Here is a 12,887-nt window from a genome sequence, read left to right on the forward strand (position 1 = left end):
TTCCTCCACGCTCTCCACTACCACCACTCAGAAACCGTTGAGCGTTTCATTTTGTATCCACAGTTCTTGTGAGTGGCATCTCCGCCTGTCTACTAGGTTAAGCCAGAAACATGGGTGTCACCTCAGCAGGCTCTTCCTCTCCTTTGTTGCTTATCTCCCAGGTCAGAGGTCAACATCTAACCGGAGGCCTGTGAGCCAAGAATGGATTTTTACATTTCTGAGTTGTTTAAAACAAGCATGTATGTGTGTTTGTTATAGAGGCCCTCTGTTGTCTGCACAGCCTGTGTTTTTACTATCTGACTGCTGTCCTAGGTCACCAGATCTTACCAGTTCTCCCTCCAAAACATCGCTTTTGCTTTTTTCTCTCTATCCCCACTGGCCCATGCTCCTCCCCATCTCACTTGCCCTGCTTCTCTCTTGGCCCCCTCACTAAGTGTTGTCAGATTTCTTTATAAAACACAAAAACCTAATAATGTCCTTTCTTGTTTAAAATCCTGCAGTGTATTGTGCCCTTTTCTCTTTTATTTTCTTCCTACAACCTCTTCAGCCCATAGGACTCTGCTCAGTGGTCACCTTTTCCATTAAGCCCAGCTGTCTCCTACAGTGATGCCCCTATTCCACCTGGTTTGTACTTCTGTTGTTGCACATTCTAGATTGTGTTCTGAGATTGTGTTTACTGTTCAGTCACCCCTGTTCCACTATGTACACTTGGAAGTCAGGTTTCATTTCTAGTTTGTTTCTATATCTTCTTTACCTAGCTGTGTGTGGCATCTCAGAGGACTGTAATGAATTAATACATACAGTGAGTGCTTTAAGGAACTGTTGTTAGCTCTTAGTTCCTAACATACAGAAAAATATTGGTGAAGATTTAATCAATCAGTTTGAGTTGGTTGCTCTTCAGTCGCTCAGTCATGCCCAACTCTGCGGCTCCATGGACTGTAGCATACCAGGCTTCCCTGTCCTTTACCATCTCCCCGAGTTTGATCAAACCATGTCCATTGAGTTGGTGATGCCATCCAAACATCTTGTCCTCTGTTGTCCCCTTCTCTTCCTGCTTTCAATCTTTCCCAGCATCAGGGTCTTTTCCAATGAGTCGGCTCTTTACATCAGGTGGCCAAAATATTGGAGCTTCACCATCAGTCCTTGCAATGAATATTCAGGGTTGCTTTCTTTTAGGATTGACTGGTTTAATCTTGCAGTCCAAGGGACTCCCAAGAATCTTCTTCAATGACACAGTTGGAAAGCATCAGTTCTTTGATGCTCAGCCTTCTTTATGGTCCATCTCTCACACTTCTACATGACCACTGGAAAAACCATAGCTTTGACTATACTGGATTACTGATCTTACAAATTTTATCCATTTTCTTCTCCAGGAGATCTTCCCAGACCCAGGGATCGAACCTATGTCTCCTGCATTGCAGGCAGATTCTTTACCACTTGAGCCATGGAGGAAGCACCTATCTGTCTTATACTTTGAATGAGTTACTACTAGTGTATAATTTTTTTTTAAACATCATTCATTGGCCATTTGGAAAATATTGAATCAGTATGTTAGGTACATCTTTCAAATTATGACACATTTCATTATATATTAGCAAAAGTTGTATTTGTTAATCTCATATTCAGTCTCATAAGAAAAAATGCTAAGTATTGTAAAGCTGTCAAGCTCAAGTATTCCAAAATTTTGATTTTTGCTTTGAAATTACCGCCAGTTCACTGAAGTTTATGATTGTTATCAGTGCTGCTGGTACCAAGCTCACTTGGTTAATTTTTAAGAGCATGTCTGCCAGATACTCAAGCTTGAAAACCATAGTTTGTCCATCAGTTCAAGTAGAAATGATGTTAAAGTAGGAATGGTGTATGGGTGTTAAGTGCTCTTAGGAGGTAGCCACTGCCATCTGTTGGGCATTGCTTCTGGCCAAACTCAGTCTGTCGTCCCTGTTCAGTGAGGTTACTGGGGGAACAAGGTCCGCAAGCCTCATGCTGTCCCTTGCAAGGTGACTCGCCACTGTGGTTCTGTGCTGGTTTGCCTCATCCCTGTCTCCAGGGACACTGGCACCATCTCAGTCCCTGTGCCCAAGAAGCTACTGATGATGGCTGGAATTGACCATTGCTGCATCTCCATCCTGCTGCCATCACTGCCATCCTGAGCAACTTTGCCAAGGCCACTTTTAATGCCATTTCCAAGACCTACAGTTATCTCACCCCTGAAAGAGTCAGGGTTCACTGAGTCTTTGAGCCTCCATATCAGGAATTCACTGACCTTCTTATAAAGACCCACCCCAGAGTTTCCGTGCAAAGGACCCAGGCTCCAGCTGTAGCCATCACATAGGTTTATATGAAAAAAATATAGTGAATGAAGCCAGTTTAGAAAAGAAAAAAGACAGCCGGTTCAGCTCAGAACTGTGTAAGTGCTTTTCCTTGAGACAACACAGAATATTAGAAAGATGTGGATTCAGGGATCAAGATGTAATAAAACCAGTAACTTCCACTGTATATGCATGGCCTAAATCACCACTCCCTTGATTTGTGCTAAGTCTCCAGCTATTTTATTCACCATTGCTTTTATGCTATGAGAGCAAATAATTTAAAAATATGAATTTTGAGATCCATTGTTATGGATGAAGAGCAAAAGGTTAAAATATAAAATAGCCGTTCACACAGTAAAAATGGTAAAAAAAAATCTTTTAATATCATTATTAAAGTATTTTATACTTTGTGGACCTTTGTAAGTTCTTGCGGGACCCACAGAAATCAATGGATCACATTTTGGGGAACTACTGATTACAGTAGTTTGTGGCTTGACTTGTTTTTTTCTCTTTTCTCAGATTTGTTCTATTTGCCTTTACTTTTACTGAGATAGACACTATAGATGTGCTGATCTGCGTAGAATACCATTCCTGGTCACAGCTCCACTTTGGACTGGCAGCCTCTGCACTAGAACAATGCTAGGACTGACCCTGGGCGCAAAAGAGAAGACCGGTTCACAGCCTCACCTTGGCCTTAAGGAGCACAAGCAGCAGGGAAGGGCCATAAACCTGCTAGCCTTGTTGGCTTGTTGTGTGTGCGTTCAGAAACTGGTCACATCACACGGACCTGAGTCCAGAGGGAGACTAACTGTGAGTCAGGTGCTTTCCTTCTGAAGGAGTCTTTCAGGCTCCAGGGCGGGAGAGGTTCTCAGGCTAAAATGGGCCCTCCGCAGCTCTCTCAGACCTACACTCTAGTCCCAAAGCTTCTGAGTCATATCACAGCCTTTTCATTCTAATTATCTCCAGGAAAGGGTCTCCAGACTTCCTGGCTGTAATGAAACTTAGGAGTTAAGAGGTTTTTCCTTTTGAGTACTCTCGATGCTCCCTTGTGAAACTTAAGTCCATTTCCTTTAGTTTTGTTTTTAATAAAAATAGCCAGTAAGAGTGCACCTCGTGCTACTGCTTTATATTCTGAAGACAATTTATTTGCTGTACCTTCACTCCAATCTATTTTAGCCGGTTTTTTTTTTTTCCCCTTCTAATTTTTAACCTGGTTCCTTTAATCCAGTAGTCCTGAACTGGGGTGATTTTTGCCCCGCGGTGGACGTTTGACAGTGTCTAGAGGCATTTTCGATTGTTACAACTTGGGGGGATACTACTGGCATCTAGTGGATAGAAATCAGAGAGCTGGACTTCATTTCAGCAAAATCACTCATTCTGTTGTTACAGTAAGATTTTCACTGAAATTATATTCGGTTGATAGGACTAGCCAACAATGCATAGCCTCTATCAACTAAGAATCATCCAGTCCAATATGTCAGCAAGACCAGTCTTAGAAGACTGTACTTTAGTCCTTCCTTGTAATTTGTTAGCTTTTTATTTTTTTTCTGAATTAACAATTTGATTTTACTTTGCATATTATCTAGAATTGTAGTTTTATTTAGAGAAAATATTTTGGTTATGTTCAGAATAATTAAAGCTTTTAGAGGTAGGTTACTCTTTTGAATATGAGTTATGTTTGTACCTCAGCTCATAATACATCATTTGTTTCTAAGCCTGAGTAAGTGCAACTGCCTGATGACTTTTTAAAAAATACAGGTTTATGGGCCCCAACCAAATCTTAGAAGAACTCTTCTAGAAATTCCTGTAAAATTCCAGACTTGGAAACTGCTGAAACAGATACATATTCATAAACTAAGAAATGTTTAGAATAGCTGCTGCAAAGAGAAGATGGTCTTTGTGGCTCTCAGAGATAATATCCACCCTCCTGGGCAACCAGTTCTGTCAGTGAAACCAGTCAGGTAACCCTCCGATTGGCAAGGTAGAACCAACCGGAGCAGTGGTGTCCTTAAAATTTTGGCTCTTTCCAGTCATATGGTGTCCAGTGCATTTTATCTGCCACAAGTTTGGTTTGAGAAGGGGTTGGTAGGGAAAAGAGATGTGGGAAGGGATGGAGGAGAGTTGTGTAGTAGAATCAGAGAAATATGATCTACCTTTTGTCTCAGGAGGGGAATTAATCAGTGCTGATTTCTCCTCAGTAGCATTCATTTGCTACCCACATTCTCCACAGTGGTTAAGTGTCTTTAAAAGCTACTTCTGGTATAAATTAATCTGACCAAGGCAGCAGGGCATCTGGGAAGCACAGAGGACTGTCCACTCCATTCCCACCAGATACTCTGGTCTCAGTCCTTCTTGTCTTCCTCCCTACTTCCTTTTCTCCCTTCTCCTCCTCTGCCTCCCCCTCCTCCTAACCAGGGATCAGCCCTGACCCCCTGCACTGGAAGCACGTAGTCTTAACCACTGGACACGAACCAGTCTTTTACTTTTTTTGCTAAAAGAGAAGTTAGTGAAGGTGAGCTTGTTTGTTGTGGTGGTTCCAAGAGCTCTGGAGATCAGACATTTGTTGAGGAAGGAAGGAAAAGTTGGATCACTTTTATTTTACTTTTTCCCCTTTCTCTTCATTTTTGAGGCTCACATGTTACCTTTAATAGTGATAGAGGCAGAGTTTAGTATGGAAGCCAGCCAGCCTGCATCCGAACCCCCTGGGTTGGGCAGTAGTGCCCCCTTGTCTCAGACTGCACTGGGGGACCTGGACAGGCCTCACGCAGTAAGATACATGGTCAGTGGGGCAGGCTTGATCCTACAAAACAGACAAGAGAGAGGGTTATTTTTGAAATAAAGTGAATTTTGTTTGGAAGGATAAGGGCTTCCTTTCCTGATGACTTAGTTGTTAAGGAAGCAAACTAGAATTTTGGAAATGAAAAAAATTATGAAATATTGGGGAATATTAATTTATATTGGAAACAAAATATTGGTTATATTTTAGTGTTCTGGATTTCTTTGATTACTTTTTACTTTTTTTAAATGGAGATTTTCAAATACATTTCAGAGTAGAGAGACTAGTATAGGGAATCCGTATATACTGATTACCCCAGTATCAACAGTTAATAACACATGGCCAGTCTAATTTCATCTATACCATTACCCACTTTCTCTTGCCCTCTTCAATTATTTTAAAGCATATCAAGTATCAGTATGCATTTTAATCTAGAAATACGTAAGATAGTCTGTGGTCACATTTCCTCTGATTATGTAATTTTTTTTTCATTTGGTTTGTTGTCTGATCTCTTTTTTTTAAAGATGCTGATGATCTGATGATTGATCGAAATCCTGGGAATGTGTAGAGAGTCTGTAATATTCTGTTTTGGTGGGAGAGGGGACATTTACTTATATTAGATCAGTGATTTCCGAAGATGATATTACAAACTTAGTTCTTGGTATAAATTCGAATAACAACATTGATTGAAGGAAGTATTGACCATGTACGGGAAGTCTTAAATGAAATTCCATGTTGACATAACCACGGTCTGAAATGGGGTTCATCACTGTCAGGAAGCCCAGCTTTTAAGTTTGCTTTCTCAGGTTCTAAGAAGAGTCTTCATACCTTTCCCTCAAACCTTACAGACTTCTGTTCTCTCAGCTGATGGCTTTGTTTGGTGCTTGCCTGAGAAAATAAGAATCTGTCTAGAGGGACACCCTCAATTGCCCTTCTCCTCATCCAGAGGTTTTTGTTTTGGCAGCTGGGCCACTCTCCTCTCATTTCCCTCCAGTTGGGTATAATGGAACAAGCTCTTGCACCCCATCTGTAGAAAGAAATTGTCCCTTGTTAAATTCACCTCTCTTGATTTCTAGTGGCTCATTTTTTTCTCCCCTTCACAGTTAAACCTTTCAAAAGAGTTGTCTGTTCTTTCTTCTACCTTTTTTCTCTTCCATTCACTCTTTGAACCACTCAGTACTGGCTCTGTTCCTCACTACTACACCGAAACCATTCTTGCTAAGAGCCCCCAGGTCTTCTGTGATGGAATCCAGTTGTTTTCTGTCTCATAGACCAGTCCTTCTCCTTCTCCTTTACTGCCTCCGTGCTCTGCGTGACCTCTAAGTGCTGGAATGCCTCCAGGCTCAGTTTTGGGCCTAACTTCTCTTTATTTGTACTCCTTCCCCTTGGTCATTTCACTTACTCTCATGGCTTTAAATATCATCTTTATGCTGATGACTCCTAAGCATGTAGCTGCAGCCCAGACCTGTCCTCTGAGTTCCACCGGGAGATCAGAAACCTATGACTCAAGCTTCATTGGTACAAAACAAAGTTCTGGCTTTTCCCCCTCAACCCTTTTTCATTTCAGTTAGTAGATCCTGATACACCCAATTGCACAAGTCAGAAACTTGGAAATCATCTTTTATCTTCCCTGTCTCTGTCTAGCCCATCAGCACGTCTTAACAATTCTACCTTACACATATCTTAAGTATCTTCACTTCTCTTTGTGTATATTTCACCACTAAATTACTATCATTTCTCAATTGGAAAACTGCTTGAGTTTCCTAATTGGTCTTTCTGCTTCATTTTTGTCTTCTATACACTCTTCTGCTCACAGGAGGTACAGTGCTTTATGAAAAACACAACCATATCATGTAACTCCTTGCTTAGTTCTTAATGATGGCATTTCATGTAGGATAAATTATTGACTCCTTAGCATAGCCTTCAGGGTCCTGCCTGCTTCTCCAGCTTTGTCTACTGCTTTCCCCTCCCTCCCTGTGCAGGGCAAAGTTGCCCCTTTCACACTGGGATCTCTCATGCCCCAGGGCCTTGACACTCACTGTTCCTTCTCCATACACTGATCTGTCCTGACTCTTCTCCGTACTGTTCTTCAGGCTGCAGCTTAAATGTCACCTTGTCTGACAGCCCTTTTCTGATCACCCTTCCCAAAGTGGCTACTTGCCCATCTCAGTCTCTTCTTGTCACATTGCCTGTTTTTTTCCAGCAAATATTTATTGAGTGTCTACTGTGTGCCTGACACTGTTCTAGGCATGGGGTAGATAGCAGTGAGCAAGGTAGATACACTCAGGAAGCTTCCAGATAGTGGGCAAACAGATGAACCACAAATATATCATATTCTGATGGTGATCTGTGCTGTGTAGACAAATGGAGCAGGTGGAGTGAAGTGAGGGATGGTGTTCTCGACAGTGGTTAGAAGAGGAGACATTTTGACAGGGATTCCAGTGAAGTGAGAGAACAGCATCTCAGGTATGTGCTGCTTTTCTAGAACTGTATCTAGAAATATAAGCTTTAAGAAGTCAGAGGTCTCACCTCTTCACCAAAGTTCCTGAAAGCTAGCACAGTGCCTGACCTTTGGTAAATACTCATCAGTGGGTGGATGACCTTTAGAATTCCACATAATTGTGGCATTCTGGGAACCACGTGGCATTCAGGATGTGGCCCACCTACTTAGTCTCTTGGGCTCCAGTCTTTTCATGTGTTGAGTGAAGGAATCCAGCTCAGGAAGTGAGCTCTGAAGACTGCCAGCCTCACTCTGGATGCTGTGGATGTACTCTGTGCCTGGTTTCACCGAAATGGTGAAAAGATTGCACGAGAGTTCAGTATTCACATAAAAACAAGATTTGCACTTAAAGTTATGTCAGCTGCAGCCCTGAGCAGAATGGCCTGGAGGAGGCAGGAGGGTGGGTTGTTTTGGAGGATGTGGAGGGGCTGGGCAGGTCCAGGCAGGAGCTGAAGGTGGCCTGGACTCAAGAGGTGGCCACAGAGATAAGGGAGAGTGCTGAAGAAATGGTGGGACTTTCCCAAACTTGCACAGAATTGAGGCGAGAACCCAGACTTCATAATCCAGCACTTTCACTCTACCACTTCTCTTGATGAAAGTGAAGTGAAAATGTTGGCGGCTCAGTCGTGTCCAACTCTTTGGAACTCCTTGGACTGTAGCCCGCCAGGCTCCTCTGTCCATAGACTTCTCCAGGCAAAAACACTGGAGTGGGTAGCCATGCCTTTCTTCAGGAGATCTTCCTGGCCCGGCGATCGAACCCTGGTCTCCTGCATTGCAGACAGATTCTTTAGTCTGAGACATCAGGGAAGCCTACTTCTCTTGATACTTAAAATGTCTTCGGGAGTTCCCTGGTGGTCCAGTGGTTAGGACTCCGCCCTTGCACTGCCAAGGGCCCCAGGGTCAATCTTGGTTGAGGGACTAAGATCCCACAAGCCATACTGCTTGCCCCCCTGCCCCAAAAAAGTCTTGAAGTCAGCCTCATAGAAAAGTTGAAATCTATGGATATGTGTGATGCTAGTGAGTTTAGTTAGAACAAAGAGTGCTTTCCAAAAAACATTATAAACGTCCATATCAAAATATGCCCATGTGAAAATGTGCTTTTGCTTGTAGTCTTTGCATCTTTGGACACATTCTCAGGAACGAACTTGACTGGAAAACAGGAGAGGGAATGGTGTTTTCACTGTATGTATATCTTTTGTATCTCTGGATTTTGAACCACAGGTCAAGGTATGATGAAAGTTAGTAGTACATGTCGGGTAAAACTGAAGCTGGTCTGCTCTTAGGTTTCTCTGTTTTCCAGATGCAGCCAAATTGCTTTCAAATGAGTGCACCTTAGGAAGGTGTCTGTCTTCACACCAGTTGGAACTATGTCAAGCCAGTTGACTTCTAGATAAAATTGGAGCTTGACACGGTGTCGAAGCTCCGTGTCTCTTCTCGTACCCTTTTCTGTCCTCATACTCATTATAGTGTGTACAACAGGATAGTTTAATATACGTGTTCCCTTGTCCTTTTAGATTCTGGGGATGTTCTGTTACTGTCACCTCGTCTTTAGGCCACCCACTTGTTTCACCCTTCACTTGCTCTATGAACTTTATTAAAATATTTACATGACGACTAGTTAATTAGAATTACTTTTTACACACTTTACTCTTATGACTTGGTGGGTACCTCTGTCCCCTCTTCCCCCTCCCACCAAGACCATCAGAACCTTGGCTGGGGATTCCCTGGGATTTGGGGCTGCAGCAGGGAAGGGGTGCCTGACCTAGGGGAGTGTGGACCTCCTCAGAGCTCACACTTGACTCTGCTCCCCAGATTCCAGTGCGTGCAGTACCAGCTCTCCCCTCTTCATCCTTGATGTGAAGACAAAAGTGATTGAGGCTGTCCACCAATTCTTGGTCTCTCCAACAGGCCCTTTGTTCCTTATGTCCCCAGGTTTATCTTCCTCTGCATCTTGGCACCTTTCTTCTGTTCAGAAATTTTCCGTAAATTTTCTCCCTCTTTTTCTTTTCTTCACATAAAAAAAAAAGTTTCTTTCAGTTCAAAAAAGATAATAATAATTCAAGTTACCTTTTGACCACCACTTCTTTCGGATGTCTGTTCTATTAGAGGTTATGGATGTATCTTTGATGAGAAAGGAATATTTTTCATGGGACAGTCTGTTAGATTCTGTCCAAAACAAGACTACCATCTTATTATTTTAGGTAGTAGAGATGCTTAGAAGTGCTTTGTGTCACGTAGGAAGTTGCCGGTACCGTTGCACTAGTTCAGTCGTGGTCTCTGTGTTCAGATTTTCTTCCTCTCCTTAGTGTCCCCTATGCTTGGAGGGCTTATGTGGAAGCAGCAACCCTAAAAATACTTTTTAAGCGTTTCCACTTCATTTTTGAAAGCCTGCCACCCGTGCTTCTCTCTTCTGCTCTTCGTACAGATTCTTTTCAGTTTTCTGTTTCTTTAATCAGATATTGCAAGTGTTCTGCCTACATTTCTCTTTTGAGGTCCATCAGAGAGTAGAAAAACAAGTTGTACTATACTTTAAACTCAGTCCTAGTTGTGTTTGAAAACAAGGTATAGGAAAGAAATTTTGGAAGAAAAACTGTCTTCTGGGACCATTGACTTTTATAAAAATGTAATCTATGGCCTTAGAATTTATTTTGGTATTTATTTATTTAATTTATTCATTATAATGAATAATTATTCCTTATTCATAATGAATGAATTTATTATTCATTCATCTAGAATACTGATGAATGAAAGCAAAGCTAGGCATAAATGTTCAGTTACCCAGACCGTCCCCCTGCAAAAAGAGAAAACGAACCTTGAAATAATACAGTGGTAGATATTCCCAGGTGATGCAGTGGTAGAGAACCCACCTGCCAGTGCAAGAGATGTAGGTTTGGAGAATGAAGTGACAAGCCCCTCCAGTATTCTTGGCTGGAAAATCTCATGGACAGAGGACCTGGGTGGGCTGTAATCCATAGGGTAGCAGAGTCAGACATCACGGAGCATGCACACACAAAATAGCTTTAGAAATTTTGTTAGTGTCGGTGCCTCTGCTGTACTGTACTTACACAAGATTCAGAGTTCCAAATGGATGTACAGTAGTTATTTCCTTACTAGTCACGTCGCTGAGGATCAGGAGGAGCTTTTTTAAGTAATGCTGCCTGAATGAGGTACCTTTCTATTCCCTGAGTTGTAGAGAACAGGCGCCCATAACAAGACCATCCAGACTAGGATTCCATCCTTTAACCCAGCTGCTGGGTTCTATGTGTATGGCCCCTGCTGTCCATCTGGATTTTGTCTGTTTCTATAGAACACTGTAAGTGTGGAGGGTGGAGTGGGGACTGGTGACGTTAAGAAACGTATCAGGGAGAATCTCTTAATGTTCAGAATTTGTATTATTTATGTTAAAGGTTGAGGACTTTTGAAGTCCTTTGACTGAGTGAAGTGACTGCTACATGTCTGTTAATTTAAAATTGTGATAGTCCAGGTGGTTGACTTAAAATGGCTGAACTTCTTAGCAAGTAATTGCCATAACATAAAATAAAGCTGGGGCGGGGGCGGGGTTAACAGACTTCCATTTTCTCTAGGATGATGAGAAACATTGTTTCTGAAGATGTGATCATTTGAGCTGAGACCTGAAATGATGAGAGGAAGTACATTTATGAGAAAGTCTAGGGAAGGTGTGTTCTGGGCACAGGAAATGGTTGGGGAGGTTGTGGGGGGAGGGTCCTGCAGAATTGATATATTGGAGGAAGTGCAAAGGGTGTGAGGTCGGTGAGTTAGAAGAGTGGTGATGGGATCTGTAGATACAGGTGAACAGGGGCTCTTCTGGGCCAGAGGAGGATTCTTCATGTTACCTAAATTTTAAACAATTGAGTGATTTAACACCATCAGGACAACTGACTGATGTAACACTGAAATATGTTCTTCTGCTGCTGCTGCTGCTGCTAAGTCGCTTCAGTCGTGTCCGACTCTGTGCGACCCCATAGACGGCAGCCCACCAGGCTCCACCGTCCCTGAGATTCTCCAGACAAGAATACTGGAGTGGGCCGCCATTTCCTTCTCCAGTGCAGGAAAGTGAAAAGTGAAAGTGAAGTCACTCAGTCGTGGGCGACTCTTAGCGACCCCGTGGACTGTAACCTACCAGGCTCCTCCGCTAACCAGGAGTAATTATTTTCTTCGATTCTCATGCTGCTTTCTTTCTTTTTCCTACTTGGAACTGGTGAAAGTAAGGTGCTGGAGGAGATAGAGTAATGTGCGGGGGCTTTCCTGGAAGCTCAGATGGTTAAGCGTCTGCCTACAATGCAGAAGATCTGGGTTCGATCCCTGGGTCGGAAAGATCCCCTGGAGAAGGAAATGGCAACCCACTCCAGTATTCTTGCCTGGAAAATCCCATGGACTGAGGAGCCTGGTAGGCTACAGTCTATGGGGTCGCAAAGAGTCGGACACGACTAAGTGACTTCGCTTTCACTTTCCTTCTCTTGAAGGAAGGCAGGAAAGGTGGCGTTTGTCGCCCCCACTGGAGAAACGACTGAGGTTCACCGCTGTGGGCCGAGGAGTGGCTCACTGGGTAATTGTCACAGTACCTGGTACTGGAGAAGCATCACTGCGATCATTTCTAGTGAAAGCTCCCTCCCCCTCCTTTAATAGGCATTTAGGCTTTAATATAAAAGTATAGATTGATCACATTTTAATGTTATAAAATTTTAGTCTGTTTATGGACTAGAGCCCACATAGGAAATTCCTTTTCAAATAGTAGGAACTTAATTATTTGTCTCATTTCGCCACAAAGGCGTGGCCAGATGCTGCTGGCTGAACTTAATGCCTAATTGTTGAACCTGAAGCTATTCTAAGATTTTATTATATTGATCTTTTTGTTTTTCCATATGGTGTGTGTTATTTTAAATCTTTTACTTTTTTTCTCTTTAGCACGTAAGTGAATTTCAGTCTGAGCTAAAACTTGAGTTTTATGCTTTTCCTACAATCTTTCTCAACCTTGCTACTCTTGCTGAAATTAAAACTCATACACTAATTAGAACTTATGTATAGCTTTAGACTTAATGTCCTGGTATTGAATATTAAGACCAGAGCTGAATTTAGTCTTCTAGAAATGTAGAACACGTTGACTTTATGGTAAACCCAAAGCAGCAGCTATCATTAAAGATATGTTAGGGGGGCTACAGTCCATGGGGCAGCAAGTCAGACAGGATAGAGTGACTAAACCACCACTCTTACAAATGACTCCACCCATTTTGCATATAAAAAAGAACCTATCAGAGATCAGTGAATCACCTAAGGCCACAAA

The 12,887-nt window shown here is 42.4% G+C and overlaps 1 protein-coding gene and 1 pseudogene across 4 annotated transcripts in view; both read left to right on the forward strand.

Annotated features, from left to right (window-relative positions):
- Nucleotides 1-12,887, forward strand: part of DIP2B (disco interacting protein 2 homolog B) — a 232,581-nt gene that overhangs the window by 71,418 nt on the left and 148,276 nt on the right. The window lies entirely within an intron of this gene.
- Nucleotides 1,861-2,332, forward strand: LOC129653673 (40S ribosomal protein S2-like; annotated as a pseudogene).

This window comes from Bubalus kerabau, chromosome 1, assembly GCF_029407905.1.
Source record: "Bubalus kerabau isolate K-KA32 ecotype Philippines breed swamp buffalo chromosome 1, PCC_UOA_SB_1v2, whole genome shotgun sequence".
NCBI classification, from domain to species: Eukaryota; Metazoa; Chordata; class Mammalia; order Artiodactyla; family Bovidae; genus Bubalus; species Bubalus kerabau.